Source organism: Hibiscus syriacus, unplaced genomic scaffold, assembly GCF_006381635.1.
Source record: "Hibiscus syriacus cultivar Baekdansim isolate YM2019G1 unplaced genomic scaffold, ASM638163v2 tig00110893_pilon, whole genome shotgun sequence".
NCBI lineage: Eukaryota > Viridiplantae > Streptophyta > Magnoliopsida > Malvales > Malvaceae > Hibiscus > Hibiscus syriacus.
Window position 1 is genome coordinate 901495 of NW_024062901.1, and position 23520 is coordinate 925014.

At 35.9% G+C, this 23520-nt stretch overlaps 2 pseudogenes; both read right to left on the bottom strand.

Annotated features, from left to right (window-relative positions):
• Positions 1-933: 933 nt before the first annotated feature.
• LOC120145343 lies at positions 934-4983 on the bottom strand (annotated as a pseudogene).
• Positions 4984-6069: 1086 nt separating this feature from the next.
• Positions 6070-23520, bottom strand: part of LOC120145059 — a 61083-nt pseudogene continuing 43632 nt past the window's right edge.

Genomic DNA, 23520 nt, shown 5'->3' on the forward strand with positions numbered 1-23520 from the left:
TCGTGATGTTCTGTTTGTATTCCAAGTGGGAATAGAGATAATAGATTTGTTCTGAATTAGAGAGATTAAGCATTAATTTATGTTTACTCTTTACAATGTGGATTCTTTTGCTCTGCTTTTCAAGAACCAACATTCCATTTCAGGCATCAAATTTAAGATTGATCTGTTTTTAACTTTTGAAAGGAATATTATTATATTTAAGTCAAGAATTCGTCTTTTAATACATTCATAATAAATACAAAGGACCCCCCCCCCCCAAATTACGTGTTAATGCTGGTCGAACCTCATCTGCAAAATCTGTTAGTTGGAATAGATTAGGCAACAAGCTGTCCTGAAAGGACAACACTTTCGACAATGATCACTTTGCATTACAATACATATTCTTGTGGTTCAATCACGTCTTGTAACATCATTTTTCAATATGGATTTGGGTCCCAAAACATCACATCCAAACAAAAACCACACTGTAATGTGCACCCAATTTCCAATTTAAAAAGTTCAATTCATATGGTTTAAGCCATCTAACTATTAAAATTTATTTTATGGTATATATATGTCGATGGGTAACATTAAATATCACTTCTTTTTACGCGCAAAACATTTAATCTATTTATTTAAAGTGATTAATTTTATTTATTAAGGATATGATATTGGTATTACTGATTTGAAATTGTTCCATCATTTTCTCAAGCTGTTAGAAAAATAAAATGTTGTTAATTTCTAAAAGAGAATCCTAATCTCATTCTAAGGGAAGAAAAAAACAGTTCCCCGATTGTGTGAGCCTACTCATTTTTCAAACTGTAGAAGTTCGTGCCTTCCTTTTGGACTAAGCACGCTGCTGAAGAATCATCAAGTTCATGGAGTTTGTGTTTTTTCATATGGTGATTTGTTGTTCGTTTGAGACTAATCTCGACACCTCCTTTTGAGTCTGTCTATTTGAATCAACCCACCTAAGTTCAAGATCCAAGTATTGTATTTTCAAAAACGTGAAGTTTATCGTTGTCTCGAATCAGTTCGATGGACTCGATTTTGGCCCCTGCTTCATCTGTTACAGTTGCGATTCTGGCATCGATCCCGAGTTTTTGTCCTGCGACAAATGAGTAAAAATGTTATTTTTTCATGAAGAAAACGAGATATAAGACTATATATATATCTGCTATGATCTGAACCTGCAAGGTTCTTTAGCTCATCAAGTGAATCTGGCACCCTTATTAGCTTCCCGGGCTCCATGCAACTGGATTCTTTCCTAATTAAAGGATGGCTTTTATAAATGCGAACCCTTGGATTGCCTGCTCCAAGCTTTGACAAGAATGATACTGAGTCGGTCCCAGTGATTTGATGACCGATCTCTCGCTTCTGAAGCATTTCATCCAATGTCGAGGTAGAAAGTTCGTATATATTTGCATTTATGATATCTGCTCCATTCGTTACAAGTAGATTAACCATTTGGTTATGTTTCTCTTTTGTGGCAACCTGCAATGCTGTTAATCCAGAGCGATCCTTCGCATCCAAATCTAGTCCTTGTTTCAGAAGCTCTTGCATCACGGTCAGATCATTCCTTTTGGATGCAGTGCATAAGAGATCACCGGTGGTGAATGGGTCGGAAATGGAGGCACAATGGTATAGGATCCTGAATATTGAATGGTGCTTCGAGGATAATGCATCCCATAGTGCAGTGTTGCCATTCATGTCTGGTGCATATGATCAGTAATTTGATTAAATTCCGAGATAAATTGGATTTAAATAATGCATTATAATGTCTAATTCTTACCTCGTAAATGCACATTGCAAGCATGCCTGAGGAGCACCAATACACATTCTTCATGACCTTTTGGTGCAGCTATGTGCTAAGGAATCATACAAAGCGTGTTAATCACGATCCTTACATATATGAACTGAACTCGTCATTTTTCTTAGAACTAAAACTTACCAACGGAGTTCTGCCTTTACAATCTCCTTTGTTGGGGTCCAATCTTGCCTTGAGAAGCTCATCCAGGAAAGCAGCAATGCCGGTGTAGGCCACATCGAGTAAGCTGATAGACATGTTTCTCGGATCACCATCTTCTTCTCGACCCTCCATTTTTGAGCTTCCATTTGTAATATCCTTAAGCCTTTTGTGATGCTGCACAAGTTACATATGTTATTTAATGAAACAAGCAGGGGAGGGACAATAAATAAGGTATCGAAAACTAGCAAATGAACCGACCCAAAGGAAGTTTTTAAGGATAGCAACATTATCCTTATGTTTGGCCTCCATTGCTTGGATCAGATCGGCGGTTTTGAGCTTCAATATCTGACAAAGCGTCTTCGTTCGGAAAGTATACCTGTGTGGTCTGCTACAAAGTGCACCGGTTTCACCAAACATATCCCCAGAACATAAGATTCCTACAATCACTTCCCCTTTCTCCATCTCACACTCGATGATCTTCACTTCCCCCGACACGATGATATAGACGTCATCCGGCGCGTCATTCGGCATCATCATGTCCTCTCTCTGTGGTACATATTCGGCTTTCATTTTTGAGGCCTAATGAATTTTGAAAGATCATCCCAATATTCAACATTTCTTGTGCTAGCTGCATAAACACACTCTCATACATATTTTGACAGTAGCCTTACCAGGTGGAGAAGAGTTTCCCTTGAAACGCCAGTGAACAGGTATACTTTCTCTACCGTTGGTAAAAACAAATGCTGGCAAATGCTTGTATAAATGGATTTTGGGAATTGTTCAATGAGATGCTGTTGGTTCAAGCTCTCGGCTTGAAACCTCAAGCACATGTAAGCCAATATCTGCTCTCTTAACCTTGAGGGTAACCGGTTTCTAGACACAAAGTTTGGAGCTGATTCAATACTATCCCTCTGCACCATCCACAACAAAATTCATGAAAAATCGGATTTATATAATGGTCAAATTATGATTTAGGTCTCTCTACTGTTCTCAACATTGTGATATAGTCCTTTTACATGTTGGAATCCATCAGCATTTAGTCGGACTAACTAATGGCATTATAAAAGTAGACAGAAGTACTTACGAATTCCATGGTACGTCTAGTTCCTTCGACGACTAAATTTGTCATGTTACCGATTATCTAAACAGTCAAGCTGAGGTTGAAGATCATTTAGCAGACGGTAAAGATCATTTCAGCCATGTTCACAGCATGAAAGTCAGCATAACATACTGTGGTCATAGTGGTGATGGACCAGTATAAAGCTGAGATATAACGGAACCAAAGGCTTGTTTCCCTGAAATGCGGGTTCACTGTCCCGATCCACGTCCTTCCCCGTGCGGATACCTGTCAGCCATCAAGTAGTAAAAACAGGCAGCGCAATGCACCAGAAACAATGTCACCTGCATATCATTATGCATCAACAAATCGTCAGTACAGGGCTGATGGGTTGAAGAGAACGGAACCAAAAAACAAGGCCTTAGGTGATAACATAATAGTTTCAATTAAGTCCCACCTAAAAAAAGTTGTCCTTAATACACAGAAATTATGTTATCAATTTGGACTAGCTAATAAATTTTCAAGGGTAGAGGGATCAGATTATGAAAATTCAAAGAGGAATAAGTTCCGAATTTCGGTGCAGTAAAGGGACTAGAGACATAATTAGACCTAGCTTTCACTCACAGAAAGAAGCTTAGCACATCGGACGATGAAATAGCTGAATCTAATATCTTTCTCCAGCCTAAATGAAGAGTAGAAATATAAAAAGTTAGTTTGATGTAAAACAGAGATGAATGAAGATTTATTTAGATAGGTATACATAGTAATAAAAATAAAGCAAAAAAACCTGGTGAAAAACTCCTTGACTCGCCTAAGTCGCCAAAATCTGAGCAATTCTAGACAGGAATAAGAGAGGCCTAATTTGCTTTTGGTAAACAACAAACGGATAAGTGCCTCAAATGGGATAGTTGATGCCAAATCCATTATGAACCATGTTGAAAGGTACCTACACCCCAATTCCATTTTAATGTACTTATTCAATTTGATATTTAACTTACAGTTCTTATTTTTTATAGGGTAAACTACATTTTTAGTCACCCAACTATTTTTTTTGGTTCCGTTTTGGTCATCCAACTATTTTTCTCTCAAAATCATCACTAACGTTATGTTTTTGTTTCATTTTGCTCACTCGCTTCTAAAAAGTTAACTGTGATATAAGGTAATGTCACGTTATCATTAAAAAATTTTAAAAAAGTTTACGTAAGAAGTTCTAATAACTTTTTAACGGCATGTGACCAAAATAAAATCAAAACATAACGTTAGTGATGATTTTGCAAAACGAAAAAAGTTGAGTGACCAAAACGGAACCAAAGTGATAATTGTTTGATCAAAACGGAACCAAAGAGATAGTTGGGTGACTAAATAAGTAGTTTACCTTTTTTATAATATAAAGATTAATGTTTTTATTTAAATTAGTGAAAACCGTTTTTTTTATGCAAATGTGAAAATGAGTAGAGAAACAAACCTCTTGGCAATCTTTTCGCGGTCAAGGACGAGCAGTTGAGTAGTTGAATCGATGTAAGCAACAAGAAACGTCAAGACGATATCAACGGCGAAGAAAGAATTCGCAACGGTGTCGGCGACGTAGAGTGCAACGGGTGGAACCGGAGTCAAAAACGCTATTTCGAAAGGGTAAACAAATGCCAAATGATACACTAACATCACCATGAACGTTTCCCAGCACCTGCACTTATTATCCATTTCACAGTAAAACCCACTAAGCAATTTGAATCCATAATATTATACCATTATACCTGTATCTTGAATCCATAGGAGAGATAATCCATCTGGAATTGGTTTGGTTGCTGTGGTTATAGGTTGAAGAACCCAAAGGAGGAAGTATGATCTTAGACAAGTCACTCAAACTCAGATATGCGTCTTCGTCTAGCGATTCATTCCCCTCCTTTTGCGGCTGTGCTCCCTCGGCCCTCGGCCTCGAGAACGACTTTAATGATTCTAAAGAAGCTTTCATCTCCATTTTCTGAAGACCAGGTGGAGTAGTTTTAGCAAGCTGGGACACCGAGACAGAATTAACGGAGAAAGACTCAAGATCTATCGATTGAATTCAAGTTGGTCACTAAATTTCAAAAATATTTTAATTGAGAATTTAAAAATATCAATACTAAATCAATCAATTTTTTTATTAATATAGTTGACATAGAACATATTAAAATTATATTAATCAAATTGTGAATAACTAAAATGTGTTTTTGCAGCATTATATTTCCGGTAAGATGACTTGGGATTTAATTTTTGGGTAAGAAAGGGAGAAAGAAAACACCTTATTTTCCGGTAAGAAGAGTTGAGAATTAAATTTTGAGAAGAGATTTGACATGAAGACCTCTCTGCAAGTATTTGTGTGGCCAAAATTTCCTTCGTCTTCGCTTTTGGTTTATAGAATACAAATGAAATCCTTCCATCTCTTGCTCCTCCCAATAAGATTTAGATTTCTTTCTGCTATAGACTCTTTTCTTTACCTTGTTTACGCCGTCTGCTTCCCCCCCCCCTCCTCCCAATTTTCCTTTAATCTATCTCACTCTCATATTTTTTCTTTAAACACGTCCCCCCCCCCTTTGATTCATGCATGGCAATCTGATATGTTTTTTTTTTTTTTATTTCTATATTTAACTGAAATACTTGCGGATCACAACTTCACTATATTCATGGATGGAATTAAGATAATATAAAAGAAAAAAAATTCAATTAAAAATTAGTGTTGTATAATGATAGGAAGATATTGATAAATAAATTACTCAGTCGAAAGCATTTCACAATTGTCAAAAATGGTCTGATATTTGGATTTGTATTAAGTTAGAATTTACTAATTTAGCTAATTGCATGCAATTAGTTTCCACTCTTTCTACAATTTCATTCCATGGGAGAAAAAACCAGTTCACTGACTTTGTGAGCCTATTAGTTTTCAAACTGTACAAGAAACATCAAGCTCATGGAGTTTTTGGCAATAAACTCTTATTGGTATGACATAAGGTGATTTGTTGCTGGTTTTCTCTTACAAAAATAGCCTAATAATCTCGACACCACATTCTAAGTTGGGTTGTTTGAATCAACAGAGCTAAGTTTGAGATCCGGTGTTCTTTTCAAAAATGAAAAGCTTATCGTTATCTCGAATCAGTTCGATGGACTCGATTTCAGCCCCTGCTTCATTTGTTACAATCACGTTTCCGCCGTTTTTTTACTACAACAAATGTGTAAAAACATTATTTGTTCATGAAGAAAACGAGATACAAGATAATAAGGTTATATACATTGGTGCCATGATTCGAACCTGCAAAGTTCATTAGCTTCCCAGGCTCCATGCAATGAGATTCTTTCCTAATTAAAGGATGGCCTCTGTAGATGCTCACCCTTGGATTACCTACTGCGAGTTTGGTCAACGGTGATACTGAGTCGGTCCCGGTGATTTGCTGACCGATCTCTCGCTTCTGAAGCATTTCGTTCAATGTCGAGGGAGAAAATTATATATATTTGCATTGATGATATCTACTCCATTCATTACAAGCAGATTAACCATTTGGTTATGTTTCTCTTTCAATGCAACCTGCAACGTTGTTAATCCAGAGCGATCCTTCGCATCCGCATTTAGTCCTTGTTTCAAAAGCTCTTGCATCACGGTCAGATCGTTCGGTTTGGTGGCGGTGCATAAGAGATCACTGGTGGTGAATGGGTCAGAAATGGAGGCACAATGGTATAGGCTCCTGAATATTGAATGGTGCTTCGAGGATATAGCATCCCACAGTGTAGTGTTGTCATTCATGTCTGGCACATATGATCAGTAGTTTGATTAACTCCGAGATGAATTTTGATTTAATTTATGCATTATGATGTCTTGTTCTTACCCCGTAAACGCACATTGCAAGCATGCTTGAGGAGCACCAATACACATTCTTCATGCCCTTTTGATGTAGCTATGTGCTGAGTGTTGAAATTCAAAGCAGCCACAAATTCAAAGGCAAATTCAAAGCAGCCGACTGCTAATTGTTTGTCAAAGTTTGGCATGTTTTTTTGTTGAAAATGGTAAAGGGAAAATCACAATTAATCCATGGACTTTAGGGTATTTACAAGATTAAATCCTTAAGCTTCAACTATAAATACCCTAGCCCATTTAGCTTCAAAATCATCCCAAATCATTTCTTTCTCCCAATACTAGAGAGTTTTCTTGTGAGTAGTGAGTGTTTTGTAAACACCTGTAAATTTTCTCTCTTAGTAAAAGATCTGCAGTAGTCCGGAGACGTAAGCAAATTGGCTGAACTCCATTATCAATTTTGGGTATTATTTTTCCGCTTTTATTTCGCATTCTCACTAATCTGATTATAGGAAAATTACTCGTACTCGGTTATTTCCCAATAACTGGTATCCGAGCTTTTGGTTGTGAATTTTGTTAATTTTTGCGAGGTTACTATTCATAACTATTCACATGAATAGTGAATTTCGTGAATAAAAAAATTTTTGTCGGCGATACGAGTTTGTCGACGGAGATGTTATAATACACGGTGGTTCGCACAAATTGTCAGAAACGATCCGAAGAAGCCAGATTCGAGTGGGAGCGATGGCTGCAGATGAAGGGAATGTGAAAATTGAAAAGTTCGATGGTGCGGACTTTGGCTTTTGGAAGATGCAGATTGAAGATTTTCTGTACCAGAAAAATCTATATCAACCTCTCTCAGGAAAGCAACCAGAGGGCATGAAGAATGAAGACTGAGCTCTTCTCGACAGACAAGCCCTCGGAGTTATCCGACTGACGTTGTCCCAAAATGTTGCTTTCAACATAGCAAAGGAAAAGACCAAGACGGGTCTTATGGCGGCTCTCTCCAGTATGTATGAGAAGCTATCGGCCTCAAACAAAGTTCATTTGATGAGGCAATTATTCAATTTGCGGATGACGGAAGGGGAATCAGTGACTCAACACCTAAATGGTCTCAACACAATCACAACCCAATTGAGTTACGTGGAAATTGAATTTGATGATGAAGTTCGAGCTTTAATACTCTTATCATCTCTACCAGACAGTTGGAATGTTACTGTTACAGCAGTTAGAAGCTCGTCGGGAAACATCAAATTGAAATTCGACGATGTTCGGGATCTGGTACTGAGCGAAGAAATTCGACGAAGATAATCAAGTGAAACATCAACCTCCTCAGCCTTGCACACGGAGTCCAGAGGGAGAACTGCAGAAAGAAATTCAAATCATGGTGAAGATACTCATTTTTTTCATTTGAATATTATTATATATATTATTATTATTATTATTTTTATTTTATTATTAATAAATATTATTACATATTACAGGCCCAAATATATTACGAGCCCAACCCATATACATCAGGCCCAACATCGACCCAGACATGGTGGCCTAACTAAACCCTAAAACCAAATTAGGGTTTCCATCTCAGTACCCTAGCCGCCTCAGCATCACAGCCGTTGGATCTGAGAGATCCAACGACCCACACGCATCCAGAACAAACCCTAGGGTGATGATACCCTAGGGACCACGCGACGCCGTTTCTACTTCCAGCCGCTCCACGTCGCTCCGCCGTTGCCACGATGCCCCGTCAAAGTTTCTAGAAGAGCCCTTCCAACCGCACACATAGCTCAACATTGAGTCACCACTGGAAGTCTGGTGACTCACCAAGCGGTCACCTTATTAACTGGTCCGAGAGCCACACCGTCGATGGCTATAAAAGCCATCGACCACCTGCAAACAGAAGGACGCACGGCAGAGGAGAACACACAGAGAGAAAAGAAAGCAACCCATCAACCACGAATAGCAAGGAAAAAATGGAGAGATACTTACCGAGGAAGCCACGCCTTCACCGGAGTTCATACCAGTCTCGACATGTCATCAAAAACCTTCGAAAACCGAAGGTATTTTCCTAGATTTGCTATGATCGGTAGCTATTTAAGAAAAAAGGACACCAGAATCGTCTTTAGGACGGTCCGATCTACGTTTTGAGAAGTTTTGGTGTTTTTCGACCACCGGTGACGGTGGCCGACGGCGATATCGGCGACGGTGATCGACGCCGGATTCCCTCCGGTGAGGGAATCCTAGAGAGAGGTGAGAGAGTTTTCTTCTCTCTCAGTTAGAGAGAGAAGAGAAATGAGAATACTGGCCCTTCGGGCCAGCTGTCTGGGGAATTTATACCCCTTCCCAAACGACGCCGTTTTGGGGAGGGGGTATATCCGTAATTTCACGTTTGGCCAAATCCCGTCCGCAGTCCATTAGCTTTGTAACATTCCATTTTAGTCACTGAAATCAAATTCTAAACGTTTTAATTTGGTCTTCTAATTTTATTTACTTTATAATTTAGTCACTAATATGTTTATATAAATATTTTAGGTAAATGATAGATTTAGTCTTTTAATTTTAATAATTAATATTTTAATCCAGAAAGTATGTTTTAATTTGTTTTAATTTAATATTCGAATTTAATATAATTATAATTTAGTCACTAAATTAAATAAATGAAAAATAGTATGTCTAATCCCTGTAATTTCAAATAATTAATTACAAATTGGGTATTTAATTTTATTAGATTATAATTTAGTTCCTAAACTTAATATTTTCATTTATTTTACAAGCTTTATTACTTTTTACATTTTAATATTATGTTTTAATTTCATTTATTTTAAACATTGTTTAATCATATATTACTTTTATATATGAGAAAATAACCTCAGTGACCAAAAATCTCAGATAATATACGATTTTGACCAACTTTTTTTGGATTTGCGAAAATGACCAACAAAATCGCAATGCGATCTCTAATTCGCATTGCGATCTCCACTATCGCAAATTCGCGTTGCATTTCGCGTTGCGATTTTTCATTTCGTTCGCGTTGCGATTTTCCATTTCGCGTTGCGATAGTTTACAGTTGTCGTTGCGATTTGAGCATTACCAACACTTGTTCCCAATACTATGTGGGATTGAGCCTTAAATAGTGATATTATTTTTTGAATGTTTTGCTTAAAATTGCAATAATCGCGATTGATTGTAGATTGACTTTTAATTATGACATATTTAATCGTATAATACTAATGCAATTGGTTGCTAATTCAGTTGTTTTAAGGTGCATGATTGTTAATTGTTTCCTGAATAATCACATTGTATTGGAAACAAGTGTTGGTAATGCTCAATCCCACATAGTATTGGAAACACTATTGGGAATGGTATTTAAGGCTTGGCTTTCCCACTTCCTTGTTGAGTGATAGAGAACAAGGGAAACTCTCGCGCGCCGCCACCGCCGCCGTCAATCTCGGGTCGGGTCGTGGTCGTGGTCGTGGTAATACGTGTCTTCGACACGTCCGCGCGGATACTATCTTTTTAGAGAAAATTCTTAAGAAACAAACGACAACTGTAGACTATCGCAACGCGAAATGGAAAATCGCAACGCGATTTTCAACTATCGCAACGCGAATTTGCGATAGTGGAGATCGCAACGCGAATTAGAGATCGCATTGCGATTTTGTTGGTCATTTTCGTAAATCCAAAAAAAAGTTTGTCAAAATCGTATATTATCTAGGATTTTTGGTCACTGAGGTTATTTTCTCTTTATATATTTATATATATATCATTACTATTACTATTATTATTTATTATTATTATATATATAAATAATATTTATTTAGTATTATAAATATATATATAAATAATATTTATTTTATGGAATTACTATTTATAAATTTAATATATTAAATCATTTTAATCATATTTCAATATATATTTATTGATATTAAGAAAGGACAGTCTTAAAGCAACTGGATGTCTATTTTCTGATATTTTTAAATAAATACATATCCTATTTTTATAAATTATATATTAATCTATTTTTTTTAAAAATGTTTTATTAATATTTATTTATTTTTTTAATATCGAAGAAAAGAGCTGTCTTAAGGCACCTAGAAGTCCTTTTCTGATATTTCTTAATAAATAAATATCTTATTTATATATAAATTAATAGATTTTATTAAAGATACTAATAAATTTGAAATAACAAGATTATAAATTAAATATATTTTTGAATTTTTAAATTTCCAATAATAGAGACAAATTATAATTAATGAGTACCAATTTTGGGCGTTATAGGGGTGCTAATCATTCCCTAAACGTAACTGACCACGAATCCTTTTTATTAAATTTTTTTGGTTATACGCATATCAGTTTATCTTTTAAATTATGTTTTATTAAAAACTATTTTAAAAGATTGTTTTTAGGTATTTAACCTACCTAACCCAAAAAGGTCAATGGTGACTCCCAAAATATTTTTTAAATCAAAATTATTTATTTATTCGTTTTGTTTTTCCCGCCGAAGTAAAAATTCATGCCCGGGCGAAAACCGGTTACGACAGCTTGGCGACTCCGCTGGGGACCCAAGTCAAGCTTTAAAATTAATTATAAATTGTCTCTATTAATTAGAAATTAAAAATTCATATATTTAATTTTTAATTTTTTTTATTTTTTTTAAAAAAAATTATATATATTTATTATTTTCATAATATTTATATTATTTTATTAATGTTTTATTTTATTTTTCAAGTATTCAATTTCATTATTTATTGTCTGTAAGAGGTTTAAACATTTCTCCTCACACACAAACACATGCATTGCATAACATAAGCCTTTTAATCAAGCTTGTCCCTTTTAAGTGGGAGTGAAAGCGACGTCTTCGTGAGAATTTATTCTCCGTGTCAGACCTAGCAAGTAGCTTTCGGGGTTCATATGCTCTATGTCTTCGTGGGAATTTATTCTCCATGTCAGGCATAGAGAAGTGTATCCCCTCGATTTGAACTCGATCCACTTTAGTCTGTGATGGACTAGGATTGAGGGTTAACAGCCCAAGGGGGCACTAACATGGACAATTCAGGTACCTTTTATTCTTAGATCTGAAACCCTGCATATAATAAACCCTAGAAACTCTTCCGATCTGAAGCCATACCGAAAATTTGTCCAAAATAGGTGTACACACAGAATAAATGGATTCTAATTTTTTCTTTTAATTAATTAATTAATTTATTTTCTTACTGAATAAATTGCATGTGAATTTAAATTCTTTAAAGTATGAAGAAAACATGTTTAAATAAAGATATTTAGGTAAACATTATTATTAAATTAATTTTACTTCTTTATTATATGAACTAATTCATTTCTTTTTATGTGTTCTGCATAACATCATACAGGATTAAAGGTATTGATCTTCGTGTTAATCGTCTCATTGGAAAACCTTCATCTATGGATAAAAGGTGTTCAAATCAAATAGTTCCAAACTCAGAAGTAAGACAGTGGGCTGAGAACTTACAAAGACAAGGGGGAGACAGTTTGCAAGATGACTATGTATCTGAGTTAGCCAGTTATGCTCCAGTTTCTCTAAAAAAATGATATGCAAGATTTGCGAGGCATGTGGGAGAGTTGGGACTCAAACAAAAAGTTGCAATTTTATCAGACTTATGGGGACATCCCATATTTGCTCTATGTAGAAATTGATGATGACTTACTTCGAGCCCTGATTCAATTCTGGAATCCTAGTTATAATTGTTTCACTTTCAATAAGGAGGACTTGGTTCCTACTATTGAAGAGTACACAACTTTGCTACATATAGAAGGGGCATTGGAAAATCGAATTTATTCAAAGTCAGTTAAAACTCAACCTTTTCGAGTTAAATTAGCAAAGATTGTCGGAGTACGAGAGGAATGGGTGGTATCCCGCACAAAACAAAAGGGCGAAAGTGAAGGCATTGCTTGGACCAATATTAAAGAACTTATTCAGAGTCATCCAGATGATAAAGTACGATTCGATCTCTTTTCTCTGAGTATATATGGTATGGTCATTTTCCCAAAAGTATTGGGATATATTGAAGCTGCAGTAGTAGATTTGTTTGAGCAGCTACTAAAAAGGCTCAATCCTACTTCTGTAATTCTAGCAGAGACTTTCAGATCGTTAAATGCTTGCAGAAGGCTAAGAGGTGGACGATTCTCAGGATGTGCCCAATTATTATATGTCTGGATCCGTAGCCATTTTTGGAGGACAGAAAAGGTTTCATACTGGCGCTTTAGTACATACTACTCACCATTGAAAGAATTTCTGGAGCAAGAATGACCGAAAGAAATTACGAAAGATATGTGGATCAATGCCTTTCGAAATCTGCAAAGCGATGACATTGTTTGGCGAGCCCCGTGGCAAATCCAAAGGGAATTCTTTTACAAATGTGGTGATTACAACTGGGTGATGCTACTCGGATTGTGGGGAGAAATCGGATATGCACCACTTCTGGTCATAAGGCAGTATGAAGGTCGTCAATTTGTTCCCGTCACTACTGGATTATATTCTTCTGAGTTCGCATTCCACAACAAAAATTATAAAAGAAATATCGTGGAGGCCCTTACAGCTTGGAAAACAACTTTTTGTATTCGAACTAAAGCAGCAAAAGAAATGTTAACTCCCGATTATGAGGAATGGAGATCTGTCAGGAAAAATGAAAATATTCCTCTACCAGACCAAAATGAGGATATCTCTATGGAAGATCACATTAAGGTGGTTCCATCAGAAATTGAAATCCTGAGAGTTGAGTTTGAAGTAGAAAGATAAGGGTGGTTGAAAGAATAAGAGCAAATGTGATAGGATAAAGCTATGTTGGGCGTTGGCGTTGACTTTCATTCCGCACAATGTGTAATGCTGAGGGAAAATAAAGAAAGAGTTGATGGTGAATTCATAATATTAAAGAAGAATTACCATGAGCTACAAAAATCCCGGAGAGCATCAGGATCAAGCAAATCAACACTGTAGATGACCAAAGAATTAAACATCGAGAAAAGTCGGGTTGAAGATTTGAAAGGAAAGAATAGCCGTCTACTCAAAAACCTTGAGAAAGGAAAGCACAAAATGGAGGATTTTGAGGTTGACAGAAGGGAGCGAATCATAAAGCACAAATCTGAAAGCCGCGAAATCATGAATGAAATGCAAAGAGAAAGGGATCGAGCCAAAGAACTAGAAGAGATGAAAAACGGCATGCTTGAGAATTTTGAAGGTGAGAAAAACATCATGTTCAAGGGATTTGAATCTGAAATGAATAATATGATTGTCGAACTTGAAATCAGGGGCCAAAGGATTGAAGAGTTCGATGTTGAAAAAGAAAAATGGGAATTGGAGAAAAAGAATTTCAACACCAGACTTGAAGTAGAGCAAGAAGTAGCTAAAAATTGGATGCAAAGATGCAGAAACAAGAATGTTCAAATCCAAAAGCTTAGTCAAAGGACGCAAAAAGCACGAACAAAAATTGAAGAAGATCTGGATCAGTCTAGAAACAAAAACTCAAAGTTTAATGCTTATATTTTACAACTTGAAGAGTCATTATTTCAAGAAAAGGTTCGTCTAGGACCTAGTGATCTTAAAGAAAGTTATGAGGAGAATACTTCACTGCGAAGACGCATTAGAGATCTTGAAAGAACTATGCACAGTTGTCAAGTCAGAATCATTGAGTTAGAGCAGACTCTCGAGGGAACTAATGAACAATGGCAAAAATCAACTGATTTCTATGTAGAAAGAAGTGAAGAAAGAAGCAATATGATATTCGAGGCTATGGTACAAATAAGCGAAGTTGCCAGATATGTTGGGGAGTTAGCTATTGAAGCAAAAATTATTGAGCATCACGTTGATCCGGTTTCTAAGTTCGGAAAGAAGATGTCATGGCTGATGAAAGAAATAATAGAGCTTAATAAGAAAGCTATGCCGTATCTGTAATTATGAACTATTATAAAGAAACTTTTGTATGCCGATGGAAGTTGTTCTATGACAGTTAACTTTTTGGGATCAATACCTTTTTCATACATGCATTTTGCATACATTTATTATTCATTGCATTATTTTCTTTATGTATAATTTTTATTTTACATTAAGATAAACATTCATTAATTAAAATTTGAAAAAATAATATCAAAAGAATTTTCAATCGCAGTTATTCTGGCCAAACGAGAAATACAACATCACTACGGTACTAGACAAGCTACTAAGAAAATTATGGAGGATAAAATACAACGTATTGAGGAACATCATAACAAAGAACAAGCAGAGATGGGAATGAAGCTATAGAAAATTGAAGCCAGTATTGCAAACTCACAAGACAACATGATGCAGAAAATAGAAGACACGTTCAAAAAGCAGGCTACCATTGGGAAAATTCATGAAAATCATGTATCTTTCGACCAAGAATCTATGTATCCTCTAGGTTTCCCACCGGAACCAATTTATCACTCTTGTACTACACCTATACAAATCCATGCCCGCACATCAACACTTCAAGAGGCCAAACCACATGAAAATCAATAAGTGGATCATGCATCTTCAAGCAAAAATCCACTTATATCAAATGTGAAAATAGGGGATTTTAATGCTGAGCATCTAATCCCAGATTTAAATGAGCTGAATGAGAAAGAAAAAGTAAATGAAGAATTGACCAGACAGATCAAGAGCTTAGAAGAATGAATGAAATCCGTAGAAATAACTGTGTCATTCTATGGGTTTGACGCTAGCGAGTTGAGTTTGGTTCCGGACCTAATCCTCCCAATCAAATTCAAAGTTCTTGAATTTGAGAGATATGACAGTACCACATGCCCTTCATCCTACATTACTATGTTTTGTCGCAGAATGGCAGGACATGTGAAAGATGAGAAATTGTTAATTCACTGCTTTCAAGATAGCTTGACAGGACCAGCCTTAAAATGGTATACTCAACTGACCAAAGGCAATATTAGATCCTGGAAAGATCTGGCAAAAGCATTCCTAGAACAGTACCGCCACGTGACAGATATGGTTCCTGATAGATGGATTCTCCAAAATTTAGAGAAAAAGAATAACGAAACATTCAGACAGTATGCTCAGAGATGGCGTGACACAGCAGCCTAAGTTCAGCCACCTCTATCAGAAAAAGAGGCCACAGTAATGTTTATCCATACTTTAAAGGCTCCTTATTTAAGTCATCTAATGGGGAATGCAACCAGAAATTTTGCAGATCTGGCATTTCTGGAGAACTCAATGAAAATGTTTTGAAAAGTGGCAAAATTGAATCAAATGAGGGGTCTAGTTCCAAAAGACCAATGTACCGGAAAAAAGAGAACGAAGTCAACAATGCAAACTCTTACAACAAGGATTCTTCGAAAAGTGTTACAATAACCCAGCCAAGGGTTAAGAAAGAAGAAACAAACACTAATCGAGTAGAGTTCAGAGGATCTTGAAGGGAAAGTGAAAGATTGTCTTTTACACCTTTACCAGTACCCTATGCTGAAATCTATGATTCGTTGTTAAAACAAGATGTCATACGGACCTATCCGTTGGTTCCCATGCAACCACCATTCCCTCCATGGTATGATATAAAAGCGCACTGTGTTTACCATTAAGGAATTACGGGTCATTCTATTGAAAACTATTTGGCATTCAAAAGGGTGGTCCAAAATTTGATCAACACTGGAAAGTTAGAATTCAATTCACCAACTACATCAAATCATCTGCTGCCAAGTCATGGAGATAAAACATAAACGCAATTCATGAAGATAATAGAAAGAAAGCAAAAACTGACGTTTCTGAGATTAAATCTCCTTTTGGTTGGATATTTCAACAACTCTCCTTATCCGATATGATTCCACAAGAATTCAGGTCAAAACATAATGAAGGCAAGAATTATTATGAATATCATCAAGAGAAGGGACATGAAGTTCAACTATGTCCTGAATTTAGGGATTTGGTGCAAAAATTGATGAATAACAAATAGATAGAATTCTTTGATGAAGAACCAGGGAAAAGAGAAGATGACGTTTGCTCATCAGAAGATTCTAAACCTAATCAGAGAACAAGTGATCCTGTGATTATTAATTTGAAATCATCTACAGTGAATCCTGCACCAACAAAGTCGAAAGTGGTTATCACAACTCCTTTACAATTTTCATATAAGGACACCCGTAGGGTACCTTGGAATTATACTACCAATGTTTCAATGGTAGGAGGATCTGTTTCTCTGGAAAAAGTAGAAGAGAAAATACAGAGTGTGGATTTGACGTCTGAAGCAGTGAATGAAGTTGGATTCTTTATAAGAAGTGGGAGATGTTACTCTCCCGAAACATCAAATGCATCAGAACAGGTGAAAGCAAAAGGAAAAGCCATGGTAATACCCCAAAAGGTATTTGATGAAAAATCCTCTCCAGCATTCAATGAGCCTGTAACAGAAAAGCAAGCGCAAGAATTTTTGAAATTCCTGAAACATAGTGAATATAGTGTGGTTGAACAGCTACATAAACAGCAAGCGCAGATTTCTATTCTTGATTTATTGATGAATTCAGAAGCACACAGAAATGCCTTGATGAAAATGCTTAATCAAACTTTTATCCCTAAAGATATATCCCTCAACAAGCTTGACAGAATTGTGGGACATATAGCCGCTGACAATTACATAACATTCACGGATGATGAAATACCTGAAGGCGGAATGGGGTCAGTAAAAACTTTGAATATTACCACACATTGTCATGGTTATGTTTTTCCAGGAGTATTGATTGACAATGGATCTGCTCTTAACTTGATGCCTCTTGTCAGTCTTCAAAGAATGTCGGTGGATAAATCGCACATGAAAAGTTATCAGAATATAGTGCGAGTTTTTGATGGCACTCAAAAAGAGGTGCTTGGGAAAATAGAAATACCATTGTTGATCGGACCAGCTGTGTACAATATTGACTTTGTGGTGATGGATATCCACCCTACATATAATTGTTTATTGGGAGGCCATGGATTCATTCTGCAGGAGCTGTTCCTTCTTCATTACATCAGAAATTGAAATTCGTTGTTGATGGACAACTAATATGCGTAGGAGCTGAGGAAGAAATCATTGCGTCTATAACAAGTGATGTTCTGTATATTGAAACCAATGATGATGCTCTCGAATGCTCTTTTCGAGCTTTCGAATTTGTCAATGCAACCTTTATTGTTGAGGGAAGCAAAATTTCATATCCCATATTGTCTGATTGCACCAAGATGACCATACGACAGACTTTAGGCATTGGAGCTAAAACTGGGAAAGGTTTGAGAAAGAATCTTCAAGGGAGTTCAGTTCCTGTAAGTATGAAGATGAAGAAATATCGTTTTGGGCTTGGATTTAAGCCCAATTTACAACAAAAGAACAAAGAGATGAAAAGAAGATGCGAAGATAGAAAGGCAAGGTTGAAAGGAGAAGAAATCCCTTGGGAACACATGTTTTTCCCGTAGTTGAAAACCATGTTCAGATCAGGAGGAACTGTTAATGTAGAACAACAGCTTGTTGAGGCCTTTAAAGAAGAAAAGTTGACAAAAGATCAAAGCATAGTTGAAGAAGCTATGGAATGATTATTTATCAACATGATCATGAATGACAACAAGACTGGCAAATACTTGGCTAAGATTCGCCCTTGTTTTCCTGGAGAAACACTCAACAATTGGACTGCTGAAGACCTCCCTGTAGTTTTTAATATTAACATAGAGTAATATTCAGAACTAATCTTTATGTTTAGCCCAAGAATATGAAAACTTTTTGTTATCTTGTAAAGAAAATTATGTTAAGTTCACCCAATATAAGAAATTCTTAAATAGCAATCATTTTTTACATTCTTTACATTTTTTCCATTCATTAATTTTCATTTATTTTATAAATTTACTATATCCTTTTGGAAACATGTCTGAATTAAATTTGCAGGTGTCACAATGTTAATAGCATGCTTATACCTAAATTTAATCGAGAGATAAATTTAGAGCAGCCCATATGTCCGGAGGAAATCAATGAGTGTGAGGATGAACTAGAATGTGATATTCCTACTGAATTATTAAGACTGATAGAAAAAGAAGATAAAACAAATTTTACCTCACAAAGAAGAGATTGAGACTGTAAATCTGGGAACAGATGAAGAAATGAAAGAGGTGAAAATTGGTACTACTCTGACAATCCAGATAAAACAAGAATTGATGATTCTCCTTCAAGAGTTAAAAGATATCTTCGCCTGGTCTTATCAAGATATGCCTGGTTTGAGTACAGATATAGTGATGCACAAACTTCCAATCAGTCCAGAATATAAACCGGTTCAACAAAATCTCAGGCGAATGAGGCCAGAAATGTTGTTGCAGATCAAAGAGGAAGTGATGAAGCAGATTAATACAGGTTTCCTACAGGCAGCCAAATACCCAGAATGGGTAGCCAACATTGTTCCAGTACCAAAGAAAAATGGGAAAGTTCGAATGTGCGTGGATTACAGAGATCTCAACAAAGCTAGTCTAAAAGATAGCTTTTCATTACCTCACATAGACACATTGGTGGACAATACGACAGGACATGCATGGTTTTCTTTCATGGATGGCTTTTCAGGGTATAACCAGATAAAAATGAACCCTGAAGACATGGAAAAAACAACATTTGTAACCATGTGAGGCATATTCTATTACAAAGTAATGCCATTTGGATTGAAAAATGCAGAGACAACTTATCAGAGAGCAATGATAACTCTATTCCATGACATGATGCATAAATAGATTGAAGTATATGTGGATGACATGATTGCCAAATCCCGAACTGAAGAAAAACATATTCAAAATCTAAAAAAGCTTTTCCAGAGATTGAGAAAGTATCAATTAAAGCTCAACCCCGCTAAATGCACTTTTGGGGTAACGTCAGGGAAGCTCTTGGGATTTGTAGTCAGCAAAAAAGGAATCGAGATTGATCCAGATAAAGTAAAAGCAATTCAAGATCTTCCACCACCCAATACGAAAAAAGAAGTTCGAGGCTTTTTGGGAAGATTAAATTATATATCTCGATTCATTTCGCAATTGACTGACAAATGTGATCCAGTGTTCAAGTTGCTTTGAAAGAATAATCCTGAAGTCTGGAATGATGAATGTCAAGAAACTTTGGATATTATTAAGAAATATTTATCCAATGACCCCATTTTAGTATCACCAATGCCTGATAGACCGTTAATTCTCTACTTGTCAGTCTTTGAAAATTCGATGGGATGTGTACTGGGACAACATGATGAATCTGGAAGAAAGGAAAAAGCCATTTATTATCTGAGCAAGAAATTTACTGATTGTGAAATTTGATACCCACCAATACAAAAATTATGTTGTGCCTTGGTGTGGGCTACTCGAAGACTCAGACAATACATGTTATATCATACTACTTGGTTGATATCCAAACTTGATCCTTTGAAATTCTTAATGGAATCACCAGCTTTGACAGGCAGAATGGCTAGATGGAACATGTTATTATCCGAGTTTAATATTGTATACGTCAACCAAAAAGCGATAAAAGGAAGTGTCATAGCTGATTTTCTGGCCAGTCGTGTATCAGATGATTATCAGCCTTTGAGTTTTAATTTTCCAGATGAAGATTTGTTGTGTATATCCATGAATAAAGAAGTCAGAACAAATGATGAATCTTGGAAGCTTTACTTTGATGGAGCATCCAACGCCTTGGGACGAGGAATCGGGGCAATGTTAATTTCTCCAGAAAATATTTATTATCCTTTTATAAGCAGACTGGAGTTCTTTTGTACCAATAACATGGCGAAATATGAAGCTTGTGTTATGGGATTGAAAGCAGCCATAGAAAGAAAAATTAAATGTCTCAAGATATATGGAGATTCATCGTTAGTGGTGTATCAATTACGAGGTGAATGGGAAACAAAATATCCCAAATTGTTGGAATACCAAAATTTTACCCTCGAATTAGTGAAAGAATTTGAGAGTCACCTTCAATTATCTCCCTCGAGAGGAAAATCAAATGGCAGATGCTTTGGCTACATTAGCTGCTATGTTTCAGGCAACTAAGAAAGTTGATATGATGCCAATCAAAATGCAAGTATATGAAATTCCTGCACATTGTTACAGTGTGGAATAAGAGGCAGATGGTAAACCATGGTATTATGATATCCTGCAATATATCAAATATCAAAGCTATCCACAAAATGCATATGAAATTGATAAAAGAACCTTGAGAAGAATGGCTGCTGGATACTTCCTTGATGGCAAGACTTTATATAGAAGAAGCAATGATCAAATGCTATTGAGATGTTTAAATACTAGCGAAGCCAGAAGCATCATTGAGGAAGTCCATAGTGGGATATGTGGAACACATGCAAATGGTCTTTCCATGGCTAGAAAAATAATGAGATATGGATATTATTGGGCTACCATGCACACAGATTGCATTGATTATGCAAGGAAATGTCATAAATGCCAGATATATGCAGATAAGATTCATGTACCCCCATCTCCTTTACATGTAATGACAACACCCTGGCCATTTTCTATGTGGGGAATATACGTCATTGGGGCAATCATACCAAAAGCATCGAATGGACATTGTTTCATCATTGTGGCAATTGACTATTTTACCAAGTGGGTTGAAGCTGCTTCATATACCAATATTAAGAGGTCTACAATCTGCAAACTCATAAAGAAAGAAATAATTTACCGGTATGGGCTACCAGAAAGGATCATTACAGATAATGCTCTGAACCTGAACAACAAAATGATGACCAAACTTTGTGCACAGTTTAAGATCAAACATGCAAACTCAATGGCATATCGTCCAAAGATGAATGGGGCAGTTGAAGTGGCAAATAAGAACATCAAGAGAATCATTACAAAGACTACTGAAACTTACAAAGATTGGCACGAGAAGTTACCTTTTGCTTTATATGCATACCGAACTACTGTTCGAACATCTACTGGGGTAACGCCTTTTTCTTTAGTCTATGGGATGGAAGCAGTCTTACCGATTGAAGTTGAGATTCCATCACTTCAAATTTTGAGAGAAGTAAAATTGAATGAATCTGAATGGATCCAAGCTCGATTTGATCAATTGAACCTTATTGAGGAGAAGAGATTGAAAGCTATTTGCCATGGACAGATGTATCAGAAATGGATGATGAAGTCTCATGACAAGAAAATACATCCAAGAGAATTCCAAGAGGATGATCTAGTGCTGAAAAAGATCTTGCCTATACATAAAGATTTCCGTAGGAAATGGATGCCTAATTGGGAAGGGCCATACGTTGTAAAGAATGCCTTTTCCGGAGGAGCTTTGATCTTGATAGAAATGGATGAAAAAGTTCTGAGAAACCCAATAAACTCAGATTATGTCAAGAAATATTATGCTTGAAGAAAAAAAAAAAGAAAAAAAAGGAAAAAAATGTTGAAAAAAAAATATAGAAAAGGAGGGTCAGGATGAAAACCTGAGTTGAAAACCTAAAAAAGGCTGCTCAAATGCATGTTGGTATTAGGCATCTGGCAATTAAACCTTCTTAATATTTTGATAGTTTGGGAGGAACTTCACATCTACAAGCATTCTGACAACGTTTGAGATCTTCCAGACAAAAGCTTACTTCAGTGCTCTAAATTATATCAAGTTGATTAATTTAGAAATACTTGTGCTAATAATTTGTTGAGTCATTTGACTTTTTATCATTCCTATGATTGTCACGACTTTAAATATATCTTTATATATTTATCATTTATTCCAAGTTTATCTTTTTGAAATTATATTTATTTTTGAAATTCAATTTGTTTCATATAAACATCTTGTAAATAGATTAATATAATCTTAAAAACAAACAAAATATTTCTGGCTATTACTTCATGTTAATACTTTTAAGTACATGAAATCTAAAGTAAGTCTTATCGACATTTGCAATCACTGTTGAAAAGAAAACAAGATATATCCATTATAGAGTCATTTGGAAGCGGAACAAGATGAAATATGTTCTCAATTGGCAGATTATGAATATAGACCTTTTCCATGCAGCAGTACAAAAATGCTTCGAATCTACAAATTCTGGCTCTACATCATATAAGTACCGTGACATTTCAGCCCAAATACAACTGGAGCAAATACCACGTTATCATAGTAGAAATAAGGAGGTACAATAGCATCTTCTGAAAGTGTTATTTGAGTTATCTGATCTGGTTCAGTAGGAACTCCAAAACCAATCATTGGATTAGGAAAATGAACTGCATTATCGTCTTCATTAAGAAGTTTCTTTTCAAGCTACTTCTGTTTCTTCTTTTTCTAAATCATAGCCCAAGTTTCGCCTTTTCTTGTAATTGGGATCATTGCATAATGGCTTCCTATCTTTTACCGGAAGAAGTGTGTCAGCAGCTTTAGCCATTTGAGTAGCACATATAAAATCTATCAACTCTGCAATTGATGAATCGGGACCACATTTCTATGACTATTGAAGACTTAGCATTTGAGTATTTCATTTTCATCAAGTATAACAGTTTACTCTCCTCATCAGAATCAGAATTCAGGATTTCCTCGGTATCAGAAGAACTATCAATATCTGTGAAATCACCCTGAAAGATCGCTTCATAGTCAGATGAGTAATTATCAGAATCAACATGTTGCATGAGTGTAAACTTTTCAAGAGCCTATGCCATTGAGTTTTGTTCTCAAGGGGTTTTGTGACATCATACAAAAATTCAGGCATATCTACATC